Source organism: Macrobrachium rosenbergii, chromosome 44 (genome assembly GCF_040412425.1).
Source record: "Macrobrachium rosenbergii isolate ZJJX-2024 chromosome 44, ASM4041242v1, whole genome shotgun sequence".
NCBI classification, from domain to species: Eukaryota; Metazoa; Arthropoda; class Malacostraca; order Decapoda; family Palaemonidae; genus Macrobrachium; species Macrobrachium rosenbergii.
Genome location: NC_089784.1, coordinates 44,395,535 through 44,406,650, shown reverse-complemented (window position 1 = coordinate 44,406,650; position 11,116 = coordinate 44,395,535).

The window sequence follows — 11,116 nt, the reverse complement described above, 5'->3', positions numbered from 1 at the left end:
AACGTAAGAGAGGTCCCCTTGGCAAAATAACTGGGCCAAAGGCGCAGACTGAAGAGTAAATCACTTTAACGTCGCAAGACAATCAATGGACACGGCCGTCCAACAGGTAATCACACTTTACCAGTTGGCAAAGAGGTCCCCTTGGCAAAATAACTGAACCAAGGGTGCAGACTGTACAATAGTCAATCTCTCAAAGGAGGTCAGCAGCAGCAACTGAAGAAAGGCAGATCTCGTAATCCAAAATAAGTCAAACCCTCACAATGTTAATGGTCCAGAAACGACTGACTCAGACCTGGCGAGACAGCGCCAAATACAGCTCTGGATGAGAAGCCAATACCACACGTGAAAATAAAACAAGCTCATTGTAATTAAAACTATACAACAAGTCAGAAATGTTGGGGAGGAGGAAACAGGGTCATTACGTTCAAAAAAAAAAAAATAATTACTGCCAAAGCGACTTATTCAAAACAAATTAATTTATGTTAAATTTAACACATACTGACACCTCCTCACCCAACAAAAAAAAAAATTTCCACCAGAAAATTTTTCTACGAAGTATTGAACTTAACTAAAAATTTAAAGAAATATATTAAAATGCTAATATCAAAAGCAAACATGGCAATTCAATCTATATGAAATAAAACAGGGACAATAAGAAAAATTAAAGTCTAATGACGAAACTCAAAAAGTGATTAAACATACTATATCACATTGCCGGCAAAAATAGATTAGAGATAGTGGCAAAAAATTTTGTACCACTTTCAATACAGTCAATAGATATCAAATGTTAACCTTAACACTAAGACTTACAGCTAATACAAGTAAATAATTTATAGTGACCACGCCAAAAATAACATCAGTATCAACATACGAAGAAATATGGTAATATCCCCATGAACTCACAAGTGGAGTGGTGGGCACAGGTTAGCAGAGCAGCAATGTTAACAAGACTAACCTATTATTAGACTAAACCTAGATAACCGACAACAAAAATATAAATCGACCACAATGGGGCTAGTGTTACCTCAACCAAGGTCACCACTCACACACCAGCCCGTAGCGCCTAAAAAACAGCCGTGCTGTGCTACAGACCCGTGAGCTCGTGACCTGGCTAAATTATTCTGAAAACACAAATATCAGTCAAACAAAAATAAGGACCAAAACCTTAATAGATTAACCTTAGCTTAGTCTAGGTCACCACTCATACACCAGCCTGTAGCGCCTAAAAACGGCTGTGTTGTGCTACAGACCCCGTGAGCCCGTGACCTATCTAAGCTATGTAAAGAAAGAATTAATGTGGACCATTGGCATAAACAAAGAACAGGGACATAACAGTATATGATTAATGATTTATAAAACTAACCATCAATCACCAAAATAAATAAAAAATAAAATAACACACTGTCCACATATCAATGATTTACTACACACTCAATATTGTGGCCCTTCATAAATTTCCAATAATGCCTCTTTTCACTCCAGAGAGCGTCCTTACTCAACATTACTTGTTTAAGCGACTCATTGAGTTTCAAAGAGCGTCTTTTCACTACACTTCACTCCTGTTTTAGTGCCTCTACATTCAAATGACACTAAACGGGTTTGGGCAAATAAATACACACTTCAGTAATGGACATACACAAAACAATGGTAACACCTTAAAATTAACCTGGACATACACAAGACAATGGTAACATAAAAAAATTAAACTGGACATACACAAGACAATGGTAACACCTTAAAATTAAGCTCCACTAACAAATACATACTAAAGTAAACAGAAATCAAAAGTACCCTTAACCACTCAATAAAAAAACGACACTGAAGAAAAACCTGCAAATCGCGACATTTAACTACTTAATCTTAAATACTTAATCCTAAATCATTTCATAAACAAAACAGACACCTGACACAACATTATTACAACACACCTGGAATCAACACACCTGGAAACCTGTACATTCGATAAATTTATAGTTAATCAAATCAATTAATATAAATATATACAAAACAACTTTACAAATAATAATTAACGAAGAACAAAAAGGTTTTCTCAAATCCACTATCGATCAGTCACTGATGCGTGATAGCGCATCAGCGACAAAATTACTTTTGCCTGGATTGTGTGAAAAAAAATTCCATTCCTGGAGCAGGAGGCTCCAACGCATCAACCGTTGATTTTTATTCTAAACCTGTTCAAGAAAATCAATGGATTATGATCCGTTAATATTTTAATTGAGTCCTAAAGAGACAAATACACCTGAAAATGATTAACAGCTAAAATTAATCCCAAAGTCTCTTTCTCTACAGTCGAGTATTTCCGTTGAGCCGGGGATAACTTTTTGGAGAAATAGGCAACAGGATGAGATACTCCATGAACATCTTCCTGCAACAAAACTGCTCAACCCCAATATCACTCTAAATCATGCTTAGCAAGCAAAAAGGTTCAAAATCAGGGCTTTAATATAGGAAATTCATTAGGACCTGCTATACCTGTTTTAAATTACTCTGTTAACTCTTGTTTTTGTTCTCATTTCTGGATAAGTTTCCCCTATCACATTTTTAAAGAAAAGGAGAATACTCATCACTTACAAAAAAAATACCTCCTGTAAAGTTTCTAATTTTAACTCTTCGAGGTGTACCTTCACCTCATTAAAATTCAATAAACCTTTTAAACTCCTCAACAAAATAAATTCTTTTAATTTCTCAAAGTCCGTCACCTCCTTAGACTTTAACAGTCAAAGCAAACTGCTCTTTTAGCCCTGGCAACTCTACAAAAAAAGTCTGCCCTCTTCCCTTCTGTAAATTATGGAAGCGTTGTAGCAGTAAGCTTCCGGTACCAACTCTCAATAAGCCTTCAAAACTATGGCCTTCAAAATCATAATCTGAGGACAGATCTTCGTCCAAGATGTAACGGTAACGTAAACTCTGAATAAGAGTGGTTCTGGCATTTAAATAACCTTGAAAATCCTTCAAAAGAAACAAAAACTCTGGGACTACTTCCTGAAAATTTGGGACTAAAGCTTCAGTTAGATTAATACAAGGCATTGCAGACACATTATGTTGGGAAGAAGAAGAACCCCTATTACTCAATGCTTGCATAGCAAGTTCGTGCTGTCTCTCTCTCTCTCTCTCTCAAGCCTTCAACCTTTGGAGATCATTTCCATTCTTTTCAACTGAATCTGCCTTCTAAAAGTTCTACTGACACTGCTTCCTCCACCTGCCTAGTCTCTGGTTTACATCCTGCCTTCATCACCTTAACATTTTCATAAACATTTAAAAGCAAAAGCCCTTCCTAACAGACCCAGGATTTTCAATTTAAAAAATTCTGCTACACACTCTAAATCAGACTTATTCAAGTCTGCCAACCTGTCCTGCCACCCTCTCCACTCAAGAGCTCCGGGATATTCAAATCAGCCAAGTAAATTAATTGCAACAAGTAAATATATAAATGTATATCACAAAATATACCCAAAAACAAACCAATACACTGTACAAATAACCACACAAATATCCTACCACGGTAAAAAAAAAAAAATATAAATTACCAAATCAACACAAAAATATAAGAGAAAGGTATTACTATTGTGCAAACACCCAAGAATCCACTCTATACACTCTAGTGACTACAGGATCCGATAAATCCTAGCAAGGTCAAAATAAATGTTATGGGCCATGCCCATCAAACATTCACCAGTCTCTTAAAATACAAATAAAGTCACAAACGAAAGTCCAAATAAGGTGGAATGGCCGCAACAAATTAGTGTACAGAGATGGAATCAAGGAGGATAAAGAAAAACTGAAAATAAAACCTTAATATTTAATACAAACTTTTTAGAAAAAAATGACCACTGAGCCTCTTACAAAATACATTAAATAAACACAAAATCAACACACACACTGAAAACATCGAATAACAAACACACTTACACCAAATTAAAATAGATTATGCAATTACACTTTAAAGAGGAGGGCCTGAAAGTAATAGGATGTCAAAAAGATCAGAATAACCTAACTTATAACATACTAAATGTTTATCAAAAAAAAAATAAATGCTTCCCTTAAGTAAGCTCTAATGGTGGTAAGTGGCAAACACAGCCTTCAAATCACGGGTCGAGGAGGAATAATATATATTCTTAAGACCTTACCAAACGTAAGAGAGGTCCCTTGGCAAAATAACTGGGCCAAAGGGCGTAGACTGAAGAAAGAAAATCATTTTAACGTCGCAAGACAATCAACGGACACGGCCGTCCGACAGGTAATCAACCTTACCAGTTGGCAAAGAGGTCCCCTTGGCAAAATAACTGAACCAAGGGCGCAGACTGAATAAATAAATCAATCTCTCAAATGAGGTCAGCAGCAGCAACTGAAGAAAGGCAGATCTCGAAAAATAAATCCAAAAATAAGTCAAGCCCTCACAATTTTAATGGTCCAGAAAACAACCTCTCAGACCTGAGAAACAGCGCCGAATACATAAATGAGAAGCCAAAACCACGTGAAAATAAAACAAGCTCATTGTAATTAAAACTAACAACAAGTCAGAAATGTCGGGGAGGAGGAAACAGGGTCATTACGTTCCAAAAAAAATAATTACTGCCAAAGTGTCTTATTCAAAACAAATTAATTTATTTAATAAATTTAAAATAAATGAAATATAAAATAAAAAATAAAATTATTCCATATCTCATATTTCTCAAAGTATTGAATAAATCTAATAAATAAGCTACAAAATATATATAAATATATATATATAATAAGTTATATATGATAAATAACAATAAAAATCCAATAAAAATTCTTGAAATAAATATAACCAAATATATATAATAAATATATAGGTGAAAATATGTAAATTTAAAGAAATATTTATAATATATATCTAGAAATAATAGAAAATAAAAATAAATATATGTAATAAAAAATTCTATAAAAATAAGAAATAAATAATATTTTATCATAACTAAATAAAAACATTTCTCCCAAAGTGTACTGAAGTTTACAAATATATAAATAAAAAATATTTAAGACATAAAAATAAACCAATCTAAAATATTAAATTTTTAAAAATGTCACAACATAAATAAATTATAAAAACCTCAATGATAATTTGGCTAAAAATCACAATATTGCCCTAAATTACATTTTGATAAACAGAATTTATATTGCTTTAAACAGATCTGCACATGCATAGAAAAAATAATTAGTTTGGAAAATTTCAAATAACTTGACTTAAACTAAAAACTGTTTTTATTCTCATAAGTAATCCTTCTTTCATAAATAAGCTCTTTTTGACTGACAAGAAAGAAATAAATAAATTGTAAACAAATAACAAACCTTTTATAGCACATGATCAATATTTATATGTCCCTAATATAAAGTATTCCTTATCAATTAATTAAATAAATTTTCAATAATAATTATCTTATGATTTTATAAATTCAGAATAAATAAATATTTCTGCCCCTTCTTATGAATAATGATCCTTCCAGCCTGTAAAAATATATTACTTAATAAAATTTCTCATGACTAATCAAAATTTCTTTAAAGAATGCTGTCTTAATTTTATCTTATTTAAGAAGTTTCTAGTGCCAATATAAAAGTGTAATAAACTGGATAAAATTAAATAACATGGAACCCAATAATATATATGAAATTAGGAAATCTGATGCTACAAAATAAATTTTCACATATCTCAGAAAAATGTTATACAACATTTGTTGTGAAATCATATATCTTGTAAATAAAATAAATAAACTAATGCTATGTTTTTAATAAATCTTAAATAATATAAATATAAAATGTCAAAGAAATTTGAACATAAATTAAAAATAATGATATATATAATGCTCAAATAACGTAAACATTTGAATAAATAAAAAAAAAAATAACATAAATAACTATATATAATAAATTTAAACAAATATTTAAAATAAATTATGGAAAATAAATAATTCTTAAATAAAATTAAATAAATAATTATATATAAAATTATATTATAAATATAAAACTGTTGCCATATAAATATTGATGTACTATCAATTATTGAATAAATAATGATAAATACATAAATAATTTTAATTTATCAGGATAAAAATTTAACAGTTCAAATTATTTATATATATACTGAATATATTGAAAATAAATTGTATAGAACATAATTAATAAATAAATTTTTGGAAAATATCTACATCTTAGAAATTATAAAAATATGAAAATGCCTATAAATAAATAAAAATAAATAATCCGACCAATAAAAAATCTATGTATCAAATATTTAAATAAAAATAATTTTATTTAAAATGAAATCAATAAATAAATATAAAATGATCATATATATATATAACAAAAAATATAAATAAAACCAGTTAATTTATGTAGCTAAATTAAAAAAAGTATATAAATATGCAGAATCCATAAATTAGGGAAATATAAAATAAACTATAATAAATATATTGAAATTAAATATATTTAATATTTATACAAAAGTCCGTATATTAAATAATAAAGCAAATTAATAGATGTAATAAATAATTTTTATTATATTAATTAGAGCAGATATAATTCTAAAGGAATAAATCAGCATCACAATAATAAATAAATAAATATAAATATATATAAATAAAATGAAAATAAATAAATATAAATATTGCAATATAGGGCCAAAATTTATAAATAAAAACACTTAGTAAATTAATAAAATAAATAAATAAAAATTATTTATATATAAATATAAATACATGAAAATATAATTTTTATAACCAAATAAATTCAATAAAAAATATAAATATATATAGTCATATGCCATAAATATAGCATGCCCACAATATGTTCTATAAATTATCACTATTGTTATGATCCTATTATTATATTTAAATATAGATTATAAAATTATTAAAATCTCAAATATATGCAAAAATTAAAACAAATAATTGTTATTTCATTGAGTAAATAATTTATCTTTGTAAAATGCCATTATTATTAAGATTTATTAAATGTTTCTTTTAAATTGCTAAATAGCAATATGGATGTTATATTTTTATTAAAAATTCCCATATGCATGCATTTCAAATTTAAATTTAAATAAATATAAATGAATAATAATAAAAATAATATGAAATTTAAATTTTGATAAATTTATAATAATAAAATGTAAATAAATAATGTATATGTAATAAATAAAAACATTTTGCTTGAATAATATTTTATATATAAATTTATATATATAAATATATTCATAAATACCTAAATTGCTATTTATCGATAAATTACCATAGATACATATAATATATCATTATATATTATATTATTATATATATATATATATATAATATATAATTTGATTGATTATAATATATATACATAAATATCTATATATATTTATATTTCTTGCATATATTCTTGGCAAAATAAATTTATAATGTAAATATATTGAAAGATCCATAATATATATATAATATTGAATAAATAACCAATGTTCAGTATTATATTGAAAATTAAATATTAGAAATTAATTATTATTAATTTGCCATTGATGTCTGACGTTTAACAATAAAATATATATTTTATATAAAGATAAACAATATATATAAAAAATAGATAAATAAATTTAAGGAATTTATATATATATTTATTTCAGATATATTCTCCTCAGGATATATAACGAAATAGCATGTTATAAATTCATAGATCATAATAAATTAATTTTAATATAACGTGCAATAATCTAAATATATATATACAATAAATAAATATATATATATATATAATATAAATAAATATATATATAAATTTATATATATAAATATATATATAATATATATATAAGATATTATATATATATATATATAAAATAAATAAGGCCCATAAAACACTATTTAAAATTTTTAACCATATATTTCAGGCACTTGTTTCTGTGCCTTCTTAATAAATGGTAGAATATGGACAGGTGGAAAGTTACAATGGTATATATACAAAAACATGAAGAAATGTGGCCTGTTGGCCTCGATGTTAAGGAAATGGCGTTTTCTTAAGAAGGAGGAGATTGATAAAATTCCTAGTGGTTTTTGGCCTCATTAGCTCCCGTTTGGCGATGGATCTGGCAAATCGCGTTTCTTGGGTCATCTTCTTCAAAAGGGGTGCAATGATTAAAGAGTGTCAATAAATCATCCGATTTCCAATGTCCTCTGACAGGTTCATATTGTTGGTTTGATTGATGATAGCAGATTCCAGCATCTTTCTTTTGTACGGACAGCTACTTGAAAACCAACTCCGCCCACCTATAAATAATGACATGCCCTGTATTTCTAATATAAGAAAATTCCCGAACTCTCCGAAGCGTAACGTACTGATCTTTTTAGTGCTCTGTTATTCTTTGCGAGAGCGATCTACCTGTCTCGCCTACATAAATGTCAAATAATTATAAAAAATCTTGTAAACTCCGGCTTCTTCCCTTTTGTTATTTAAATATACGTTAACGAAAAACTCCCGATGGATTTGGGATAATGGAAAATGAAAGGATTATTAGAACTGAGTTGCTCAGTGGCCTTTTGGATGTTTTTCAATATATGGAAGCTTTATTTTGTTGTTGAAATCTATTTGTCTGTTGTGAGGGGAAATAAAGTATATTTTATTTGCTTTAACAATATAAATGATAATGTGTGGTGGATAGAGCAGTAAAATAACGGATCGTGTTAAATTCTTGATCCAGGTAAAATTTGAACATATCCTAAGTCCTCTGAGGAATATAAAAAACCCTAATCATGATTTTTACGGAACGTCGTGGTAGCTTAAGAAATGAATGTAGGAGACAAAGGTGGGTTTTCTATATACTGTAAATGCATACCTGTTCTGTTTTCTTATGATCAGTAATCTAGGAACGGCAAAAACACTCCAAAAATAAATTCTGTTTTAAATTTTATGGTCGGAACTAGCGAATAAGCCTTTTAAAAATTCCTTAAAAATAAAGCTATTGTCCCAGAAAGTAAAGATATCATCTACGTATCTAAGCCAGATCATGTTATGGTTTGATAGACGAAAAAATTTCTGTTTCGAAATATTCCATGTACAAGTTTGCTAAAGGGGTGATAGGGGACTTCCCAATACAGCCAAATTTTTGTTTGCCATGTATTACCATTGAAAAATAAAAACACGTTGTTAGTTACACAATACAAATGATAAGTTTTAAAGTTTTATCTATGCCAAGAGGAAAATGGTCTTCATATAATGTAAAATCCTCTCTAAGAAAAATAACACGTCGGCAATCGGGACTTTAGTAAATAATGAATCGACGTCTAGACTGAGCAGTTTGATGTTGTTTGAAAATATGTTTAAACTATTAAATTTTTGTATGAAATCTTCTGCATGTTTGACGTGGGAGGATGAAAGGTTCCTAGAAAGGGTGATAACAAGTCTGTGAGCCATTTTGATAATTTGTATATTAAAGAGCCCTGCTAGATATTATGGGGCGTAAAGGAATCCCATTCTTTATTGTTTTAAATTTTTTGAAATAAAGAGAGGGTTGATTACCTTGAATGTTTCTAGTAATTCTATGTCTTTTTATTGCCCCTATAGTTAAAACTGATTTGTTAAAAAATTTTAAAAATATTTGTTGTAGGATCTTTCGTTAATTTGTCAAGGTCTCCATAATCGTTTAAAAGTTCTTGAACTTTAAATTGATGTATGTCTCCTGTCTAACAGAACTAATTTCCCGTCTTTGTCAATAATTTTGTGAATAAAATGGTATCCCCCTTTTTCTAAGCTAAAACTAATGCATTTTGGAATCTTAAAGCGAACATAAAATTTTTGTTGTTATTTTGCTCCAAGACATTTAGAAAATGCCTTTGAAACATGCCTCTTTCTTGTCATTCCCAAAATTTTGCAAAAAATTATCAAAAGCAACTAGGAAATTAAGATTACTCTCAACACCAGGTTTTATGTTGCGAAATGAAACTCCAAATTTAAAACGGTCTGTTCTTCTGCAGTGAGGATGGTTAGAGAGATTCAGCACATTATTGGGAAGGCCAAGATTATTCCATACAAAATGTTCCTAATCAGTCTTTTTTTGTAGCACAAATTTCTGGAAAAAATACTCACTGTTTTCAATAGCACCTGATATATACAAAATATGAAAGAATCTGTACATACCATCATCCCTGCATAGGCGAATGACGTGGCTAATAACGCTTATTTTTCTTCTAATCACATAGATGTCTTGGTGTGTGGCTTGTAATGTCTTGGAAATGTGCGGATGGAGTCCGAAAAATAATGACGCCGATGTCCAAATCAGTGAAACCGTACATTTTAATAAAAACTTGTTCCTGTAATTTTTCTTAAATAAAAATTTCGTGGATAAAAAAATCTTCCTTTGAAAATACCACAATATAAAAATCTGAAGATGTATATTGATAAAAATGATATAAAACATAATATATAATATATATTCCATAATGGGCAAAATAATGTTTTCCTGTAATACTACAGTGTAATATGAAAATAAGAAGGCCCATAAACACTATTTAAACGTTGAAACCATATATTTCAGGCACTTGTTTCTGTGCCCCTGTTCACTGGTAGAATATGGACAGGTGGAAAGTTACAATGGTATATATACAAACATGAAGGTGTGGCCTTAGGCCTCCGATGTTAAGGAGGTGGCGTTTCTTAAGAAGGAGGAGATTGACCAAATTCCCTAGTGGTTTTGGCCTCATTAGCTCCCCGTTTGGCGATGGATCTGGCGGTCGCGTTTCTTGGGTCATCTTCTTCAAAACGGGTTAAGCGAGGATTAAGGTGTCAATGGCGTCCGATTTTCAATGTCCTCCTGACAGGTTCATATTGTTGGTTTGATTGATGATAGCAGATTCCAGCATCTTTCTTTTGTACGGACAGCTACTCTTGAAAACCAACTCCGCCCCACTCCAGTTAATGACATGCCCTGTATTTCTAATATGTAGGAAAATTCCCGAACTCTCCGAAGCGTAACGTGCTGATCTTTTGTGCTCTGTTATTCTTTGCGAGAGCGATCTACCTGTCTCGCCTACATAAATGTCATGACAATTACTACACGGTATCTTGTAAACTCCGGCTTCTTCCCTTTTGTTATTTAAGTATACGTTAACGAGCG